The sequence below is a fragment of the Rhinolophus ferrumequinum genome, chromosome 10 (assembly GCF_004115265.2).
Source record: "Rhinolophus ferrumequinum isolate MPI-CBG mRhiFer1 chromosome 10, mRhiFer1_v1.p, whole genome shotgun sequence".
Classification (NCBI taxonomy): domain Eukaryota; kingdom Metazoa; phylum Chordata; class Mammalia; order Chiroptera; family Rhinolophidae; genus Rhinolophus; species Rhinolophus ferrumequinum.
In genome coordinates this window covers 34,789,618-34,799,482 of record NC_046293.1, presented here as the reverse complement: position 1 = coordinate 34,799,482, position 9,865 = coordinate 34,789,618, and positions in this window count along the sequence as shown.

Genomic DNA, 9,865 nt, shown 5'->3' with positions numbered 1-9,865 from the left:
TGCCATGTTACATGAAATGCCTAATTTTGCTTTAGGAAAGTAAGGAAGAAATGAGTTCATTGTTATAATTGATTATAATCCTATCTTTTTCTCGAAGAACTGGGCCAGACAAAATTATTGCTGGCTGGAATAAAAGGAGGGAAAAAAGGAAAACCTCATAGCCAAAGCGTGGAATATGAAGCTCAGGCAAAGAACGATGAAAATCAGTGGTGGTTTTTAAAAACGAATATTATAGTGACAGAAACTCAAGTGCTTTCAAAAATGAGTTACTAAGCTTCAAGCTTGGATTCTCTTAGCCAAGCCATGCACACATATTACTTATAAGTTGTAAAAGTGGCCTTGGTGTGCAAATGATGTTTTCAGTGTTTAGTTATGTATTTCCAAGCAAACTATTATTCAGCAGATAAAGCATATTTCATCATAAAAATAATAACAAAATTATGTCCAGGTGGAAAAACGTAATTTGCTTAGAATTAACTGAATTATTAACTGATGTAATATAATAAGGAATCCCAATAATAAAAAATGTTATGTACTATTAAAACTTGTATTTACATGATCTGAATTATATTATTAAAATATGTTATAAATATATAAAACAATGAATCATAAGTGCTTTAAAAATAAAACCTTAATAAACACACGTTACTCACATGTTAATGGTATTCACATGTTGTAATCCATTTGTATATTGAATTTTTTACCCAGCACAATTCAATGAGCTCAATATTGACAAAAATGTGAGCACATCCAGTACTATTTCAACTCTACTGTTATTTTATTTTAGTGATTAAATCAGGACTTTTCCTTATGTTAGGCACTAAATTAGCTCTTTCAAGTCACTGGCAGATGACATACAGAACTGAGGTAGAGCTTCTAAATAACCCCTGATGGGTAGGGAGATTACTAAATACTGTTGACTCTTGTCATCAAAATGTGACCTCAATTCACATTCTGTTGATAAAAGCACAATCTGTTATATTTCAAGTTCCAAGGAAATTGATGTAGTAGCACCTCCTTTCTTTAGCACTGATGTAAGAATCTAGAGGTAGGGATTAATTTAGATAGAATCTTAATGTTTGGTTATGTGATAATGCAATTCAAAATATGAAACAGACCACCTTGACAAGACTCCCTTAATGAATGAATTACGTACGTCCTCTTTGTTTTTTTTTTTAAATATTTCTTTGACGAAGGTAAGATCTATGACCTTAATGAGCTAGGGAGGGTAAAAGCACAATCACAATATCTTGTGTATGGCAAATCGAGTCCCATTCCTCTTTAAATTCCAGTGGACAGGAGAACAGGTCAGGGAGGAGAGTATCTAATCAATCAGATGATAGGGCTTGTGCAGTGCCCTTTGTGCAAGATGATCACAGGGCACTTAAATTTAAGGCAACTTGCTTTCCTGACTACAACAGAAGTGAGGCAGAATAAAACAAATTAGTCTAAGACTCAAAAATGCCAAGGGCCCTATTAAGTATAAGAAGCTAATAGGGTATGCTTATAACCACAAGTGTGTGCATGTGTCTCAGAGAGTGACAGTGTAAAAAGAAATTAACAGCACATGCTGCTTTAGCAAGACCATACAGCGTTTTCTTGATTCATCAAACCTGACTTATGATCAAATCTCATACAAAACTAAGCGGATTTAAAAGAGGGGCTCAGATGGAAAGACAACGGGGTTACTTAGATGTAAACGTTACTTTTTTTTTTTTTTTAACATTACCAAAGCAATTCATGTTATGTTTTGATGCTATATTGGTGGGAGACTGAAAAAGCAGAAGAAAAACAAATCTTCCATGTATAAGTATTGTATGAATGTGGGGGGAAAATTAGAGAGGAAGTTTATTTTAGTAGTAATATCAAGTGAAAGCTTGGTGATTAAATGCAATTTTACGTCCTCCATTGTTTTCTATTTATTACTATTTCATTAGTCTAGTCTTTTATTCTTTAAAAAATACACTGTAATAAAGGCATCCATGTGATTCCATGGATACTTAATTGAAATCACTAACAGAGGCAGTTGCTGAAACTATATCCAAAGATAGGCTGCAAAATGCATTATGTATTGCAACTGTAGTAGTATAATTAAAACATTACCCACTAAAAGCCCTGGTGTGAAAGAAAAGGGGTTAGGTCCTTTTGCATATGTGTTTCATTTCTATTAAGTGAATAAAATATTGAAAAACTAAAATAAAAACACATTACATATTTTCTTACAAATAATGTTACAAAATTCCACTTTTTTTTATAGAGTGAGAAATCACAAAATGAGAGGCATTTGGGGATCTGTTTTAGTTAATAAGGAAACCAGATGGCTATAACCTAGAAGGATCAAGATTATAGGCCAGTCTGACAAATAAATGGTCAGTAAGAATTTATCAATCTTTTCCATGTGTCCACTGCTATGGAATTGCCACTATCACCATTCCACACCCAAGCCTCTGGCCAAGACTGACCCAGTGGAAACATCCATGGTGAGAATGAGGCATGACTGGGAGACTCCCTCAGAACTCTCAGGCCATTTTCCTACAGAGAAAGCTCCCCTATATTGTACATTATAGATTCTCACAGTGATCATTTGTGTGCAAATAATGTTCCACTTTACCATTTAAGGAAGCAGTTCATCTCTTAATAACTGTCTCAGCAGATTATATACACTGCCACCAATGATGTTGATTCACCACTGCACTATCACAGGTCGTTGAAATCCACATTTATCCAAATTATCCTTAAGTACAAAGATTTAAAATTAAGGAGGCACCACTACATTCTCCATTTTGCAGATAAAGAGCCAAAAACAAAGAAAGGTTAAATCATTAAGGTCATAACTTATAATGGGCCAGCTGAGATTGGAACCCACATATATTTTATTCTAAAATACGTATTTTCAAAGCACTATTCCAAATCAGGATAATTAAATTATTTACTAAAGCAAGCATAACTTATGCTTATGACCACTACGTAAAGCAAAGCAAAGGTAAAAATGCATGAAGAAAAGACTAAATTAAAAAGAATCCTCTCACTCACTTGCCTAAGAGGCGGTCTATGTGTGCGTCGGATGGATTTAACACAGTCGGCATCTAACTTCATGTCAGAAACGTCTCAGCAACTTGGCCTCAACTCTCAAAAGCAGATGCCTCGTTAACAATAATCTGGTCCCTAAAAGCTTCTGAACTAATCAAGGAAAAAGTGTTTACCTGTCTCTCTCTCTGTGGTAATAGTGGCCATGCCTTTGCTGCCATCTCTGCTAGAGGCACTCAGCTCCTCATGAGGAAGACAGAAGGAAAGGAAAAGGAAGTCAGTCCTTTGCCTCCCATGGCACCAACTCTTTATTTGAATGTTTCTTCATCACAGCTACCCTCTCCTTCTATGAGGAGTTTGGGAGGTTTTTACCCTTACCCTCTAGGAATGGAGTAAAGTGATCTGCTTCCCTCTGCAATTACTAATACACATGACAGTCATTATTGTGTTGTAGGGGAGTCTTAGATTAGTGTTTGAAGGCATTTTTAGAGAAATAAGATTAAAATACATAAATAAATAAATAAATAAAAAGATAAAAGTTTTGTACTGAAATTCAACATGTTTTTAGCTGGTTTTATATCTGTAGAACCTAAAACTTTTCTCCTGCAGGCCATTCAAAAAGACTCTAAAAAGGCACAATATCAACATAGTTTTAATAGCCTGAATATTTAGTGCTGTTGAAAGTTATTCATTCCTCTCAAAATAAGTATCACGCAGCTGAATTTCCAAGATGTGAAATTTGCTTTTAGGAATCTGACATATAGTAACATATATGTCATATAGTAACAACTTAAGTGAAGGCAAACAGCTGTTTGGGAGCATAACTTTCCATTGATATTTCCCAAAAGTAAAAAATTTAAATGCAGAAGATCCTTGCATGTGGAGATTTACCATTCATGATTCTGAGCGTCCGTGAGTATTCCCGAAGGTCTCATAAAATGTAATCATTTGTGCTTTTTGTTGAGGCATGCATTTCAATCACTGTGAGCTGTTCTGCCTAACTCATAACTGAGTCTTGCCAACCTCCCAGCATCAACATTTCGTCATGCATGTCATAGTCTCTACTCATCCCTGGGAATCATTAGTGCAATTAAAGTAAAATCCAAAGCTCTTAAATGGCCTACAAGTCCCTCTATGGTATTCCCCTTTCTACCCCACCCAACTTTATCGCCACGTGTCAAACGACCCTTCTCTCTTGCTCGTCTACAGCCACACTGACCTCTTCACTGAACACAGAAAGTACATCCTGAAGCAAGACCTTTGCCCTTATTATACCCTTGAACTGGAGTACTCTGTCTACCTCCCTGCCCCTACCATGGTATCTACCGGCTTGGCATACTCCCTCAGTTCTAGTGTCTTCTCTTAACATGTTATCAGGCAGGACTTTTTGATCTATTGTATCAAAATAAGACTCCCAATATGCTTCTTATATCCCTTACCTCAGGTTCTTCATGACACTTATCACTGTCTAGAATACTGTACTTATTCACTGGCTTATAGTCTTTTTGAACCCTCCAGTCCCATCCCACACTGTCCTTCCTGTTTCCTACTTCTTGAACCTCTGGAGTATCCTTACTTCTGCTACCAAGTCTAGATGCAAAGCTGGCCTCTAAACCTCTGGGAGCCCCAGGATATCCTTCTAGAAAATCCCTTTCTCTTTAATTAGTTACAGTCTAAGCAAAATCAGCTTGTACTAAGAATCTTCAACTGGCACAACAGACTTCTGTTTTCTCATCCCCAAAATGAAAGAGGAGTGTTTACCTTCCAAAGCTTCTTTTGCCATAAGTGAATCTTTTTTAAATAGACCTGCATGGTTCTTAGGAGAAAACTGCTATCCTTTTGGATAGAGAATTAAAGGCATTTTCTAGTTATAATTAGATCCCATGATTTAAAAAAGCAGTGGTTATCACACCAAACAGCAAATTACTCAATAAACAGACAATAGAGTCCTGCCAAATTGACATTCTGAAAATTAAAGCTACGCCGATACAGGCTGGGCTTGCCGTTCCTTGGAAATCTCATCTGCACGACAGCGAGCCCACCTCAGTGAAAGTGTTTACATTAGGGATGTGAAGTCTGACATGCACTGGTGTTGCACTCCCAACTCCAATCTGGTTCGTTAAGGCTACTTTTGATAATGCTCTCCAGCATCCTCAAGGCAGAAACATCAAAAGGGCACATCAAAGCTCCCAGTCACAGTGGAGGGGAGCCCTGCAAACCAGGTGACGCTTTTTTCTTCAGGCTCCACAACAAATCCAAGTCTTCAGGCCTTCCCCCAAGGAGGAGAGAGTAATTTTTAAAAATTCTCAGTTGCTTGCCCTGAGGGAGGAGACAGACCCCATCTTTGCAGGTAAAGGATAAAGCCACTTCTCCCAATCATACGTTTCTGAGAGTTGGAGGGCTGTACTAACCACAAAAAAACCACACACATGCACACAAAGTTTGAGCCATGCTTCACTGGTGTGTGTATTTTCAAATGCAAATGACAAAAGCTGAAAATGATGAAGTGAGCATGTGCTGTCTCACTGACATGTGAGACAGGCAATTAATGAAACTCTGGGCCACAATATCAGCTGCCTGCTGACTTCTGCAATTGAATTAAAACTATCATAAGAATAATACAAGGACTTGCCCTTGTCCTTCTTGTCTATGTGTTTATTTAATTTTCTGTCCAACTGACTCTCAAATAAATTGGAAACAGCTGCCATTTTTTGATTCAGTAGCTCCATTACCCCCTTGTGACATCATTCTGGGCACGAACACTAACAATAGGTCATTATGTAGCAATTACTTTATTGATTTATGGAAGTTTTTAAGCTCCATCAGGAATATGCACATTCAAGGGGAAAAAAAGACCACTTCTGTGCTCTTGTTAAGGAGAAAAACTGAACTGTTGTGGCTGGAATAACGTTGCTCAGATGGGACCTTCCTTACAAAGGAAAAAACTACGGGAACAATTCCTGTTTTGTTGATTTTCTTCAAGTAAGAGAGAAATGGGGAAAGACTATAAAGTTTGAAAGTTATAGTCCCCATAATTGAATGAAGTAACTAAGTAAACAGATGACTCAAGTGCTGCTGTTATGTAATAGGAAGACTTCAGTGATATAATAGAAGTTGTTTAAAAAAATTAACAGTATTCAAGCTCCCATGATGAATGAACTTTCTGAGCTTACACATAACATTTCAAGAATACCACTGCATGAAAACATGCTTTCTTTCTCAGTTCAAATGAATGTCATAAGACTTCACATTGAAGTTAAATGCCATTCAGTGGATCATACTTTTAGCTGTCTATCAGTTCTTACTCAGGCTGTTTACTTGGGCCCATATACATATAAATAAACAAAAGTTTCCACTCTTGTAAACAGCTGGTTTTATTTCACATTCCTCTGGTTTGGGAAACTCTGATGTAGAGATAAAAAACTAAAAAAAATAAAGGAATAATGTTCCCTCTGGGTAGTAACATAACAGCAAGATTCTAACCTGATGAGTTAAACAACAGCCTGCTTATGTTTTGAGGAAAATGGTTGTTTCTTGATTAAAATCTGTATCTGAGATTTGCTGGCTCATAGTGGCGGTCAAGAGTTTAATATCCTGACTCTTCTTTCAATGCCCTCATAGGAACCATCCTAGGCCCAACGTCTGTCTTGATTCCCAATGGAAAGAACAGCTACAGAAGAGACATCCCTATGGAAACACATGGAGTTGTGTATTGTCCTAGATCAGTAACCTGAGGGTAAGCATAAATGCTGAAACTTGTGTGCTTAAGAGGTAATAGAGAGCATATGAGAGCTTCTCCTATCAATTTTTTTCAGTTCTGACCAGAACCAAAAGTGAATTAGGAAATAAAGAATTGCTTACAAATTACAGAAAAATAATATGTGATTCCGCTTAGGAAATCCATCTTCTTAACTCATAGCTGAGACAAATTTTAGGAGTCTTTGATTATTCACAAGTCTTGAACCACATATTCTTAAAATAAATGCCAAATAAAATGATTTAGAGGAGAAAGTTTCCTCTCTATTCTGATTTTGAAAACATTATTGAGGGTCTTCCAGGTAAAGAGTGTACAACTCAGGGGAAAGGATGCCTAGTAAATAACATACTGAAACCAAGTCCTGCTCCAAGAAGCACAGCTCCGGAGAAAAGCAAACAAAGCAAAGGCATAGTTCCTTACCTCTGGGAGCTCACAATGCAGCTGGTCCCCTTATGCAATATTTAAAAAAAACACTGGATTTCACATTTGGAGACCTAGGTTATAATCACAATTTTGCTATTAATTAGATGGGAGATCTTAGATAAGTCACAATTTTTCGATTTCCCTCAGTTGTGAACTACAGAAATTGTTTACATAACACCTAGGTCCCTTCTAGTTCTCACAAATTCCATAATCCTAATAAATCATATATCACACAATTTCTTACCCAAGTTCATATGCCAAGATTTGTGACTATATTCCAGCTAATGTTTGAAAACAGCAAAAGAGTCTGTTTATAATTCAAAAGAACAATAATACTTTACATTGCTTATGCATAAGACATCTTTCACATATGAATGTCATAATTATTGCATTCCTCACAAGACAGCACAAAACCATTCACTCTTTACCAGGAAAATATTTGTAATCATGGTAAAATGCACGTTAACATAAAATGTTTCGTGTTAAAATATTGCTAAACCACCAAATTGTGCCTCTGTGATAATTGGTCTTTAAAGTAATATTTATAGACTAAAAATATTAGGAGGATGTAAAATAAAGGGAACATTTCATTTGGGATGATACAATTAATTGAGGTCTTTTTCAAAGAGGTAAATGTAGAACCAGGCCTTGAAGAAAGTTATAGGTATAGCTTTGTGCAGAAAAGAAAAGGCCATTCCATGGGATGATAAGAGCAATAACAAAGAAGTGGGCATAGTGAGGAGACTGAATTTTGTGAGGAGGAGTGGATGACTACGTTGGAGATAAATGGGTTTTGTATGACATGGGGTATAATAGATGAGGGTTGCAATCCATTAGCATAGATAAAGGGACTCCATTGGGCCTCTTGGGGGAAATGAATGATTAAAGTGATATCTAAGGAAGACTGTTTTGTTAGCTGTGTGATAAGTAGGATGAAGAATAGAGGTATTAGAAACAACACAACCAAAAAATAGTCAACAGAGTCAAGGAATGAACTAATAAAACTCTGGACTAGGATAACGACTGTGGAAATGGAAAAGAAGGCTCAAATCCAAAAAACCCAGCAAGAAAGAATTAATAGGACATAAGAACTGACCTGATTCATGAAGCCAAACGAGATTTTTAAAAAGGGAAGTAGTAAAAATTAACTACCAGATGAATGGACAGAGAAATCATTGGACAGTTGAGTCACTGGGAGAGGAACACAGGAGAGAGAATGTTTATTTCACTGAAATCAGGGCATAAGTGTCCTACTGGAAGTAGAGCTAAGTGAAAACATCTAGTTAATAAATATATATAGGTGAAAGGTCAGGGTTGGAGCATAATTTTTTTATTCAGTGAACATTTATCAAATATTCATCAAATATCTCTTGTGAGCCAGAAACTGTTCTTGATAACAGGAATAAAGAGATAACAGGTGTAGTTACTGCACTCCAAAAATTTTGCCTAGTGTAAGAGACAGAAAATTACTTAGGTACTTATAGTATCTTATAATCAGAACTGTAGAATATATAATCAATATTATTCAATATAAGCCAAAGGAGATGCCTACAGCCCAATGACTGTGAGTTTGGAGAAGAAATTTGGGATAATGCTTGGCACAGAGGATTTTTGCTTAAATGACAAATCAGGAAGGGGAATATTTTACAGATTATAGCTTAAGCATAATGGGTAGTGGGATGAAATTTTAAAAAATGGTAAAAAAAAAAAATGAGAGTTTACTATCACTTATATTCATCATTGTATGAGATCCTATCCTGTGCCAGTAATAAAAGACATAAATATTGGAAAGAAAAAGAGAGAATTGTCATTATTTGCAGGTGATTCTGCATGTAGACTAAATGAAAAGACTCTATAAACAAAATTTTAAAATTAGTAAGTCAGTTTAGCAAGGTTGCTATATTAAAGGTCAATGCTCAGAACTGATGTATGTCTTCATGCTTCTAGCAAATACTGTAAAATAAAAATTTGAAAACAATATTAATATTGCAACAAATGCATCACATACCTAGGAATAAATATAATAGGTATGCAAGACCTTTGAACTGAAAGCTATAAAACAATGTGGAAATAAATTAAAGACCTAATAAATGGAGATACATACCATGTTTATAAATTGGAGGATTCAATGATTTTTTTTTTTTTTTAACTGTAGCCTCCATTAAAACTTTATTAACAGTTTGGGTTTTATAACACTCAGTAGGGAAAGTGTTCCCCAGCCAGACATAATATCCATTCCCATGAAACATTCAGGTAAAGGAGGCACAGCTTATTAACACAAAACCTGTTGAAACATTCCAAATCTCAATCCCATCAACCTTTACATTTGAGAGAACAACCTTTATGTTCTTTCAATACAATTATAAGCCACCCAGGGCTTCAGCAATGGATTTTGGTTCCACAGTTCATGGGCCCCTGTATGAAGAACTATAGAAACTTCTTTTCCCCACCCGCTGATTAATTTAATCCACTCTGCTGCAAAGGCTTTCAGTCCCCAGTGAGGGGTTGAGTCAAGGGACCTTAGTCCTTTTGTCAATCTTAATCTCAGTTCACCTCCCTAAGCATTGCTTGAAGCGGTTGCAGCTAAGATTTCTCATTATAATCTTTGAATCTTGACTTTTAGAATGTCTCCAAACCAGGGTAAATAAAGACTTGTTT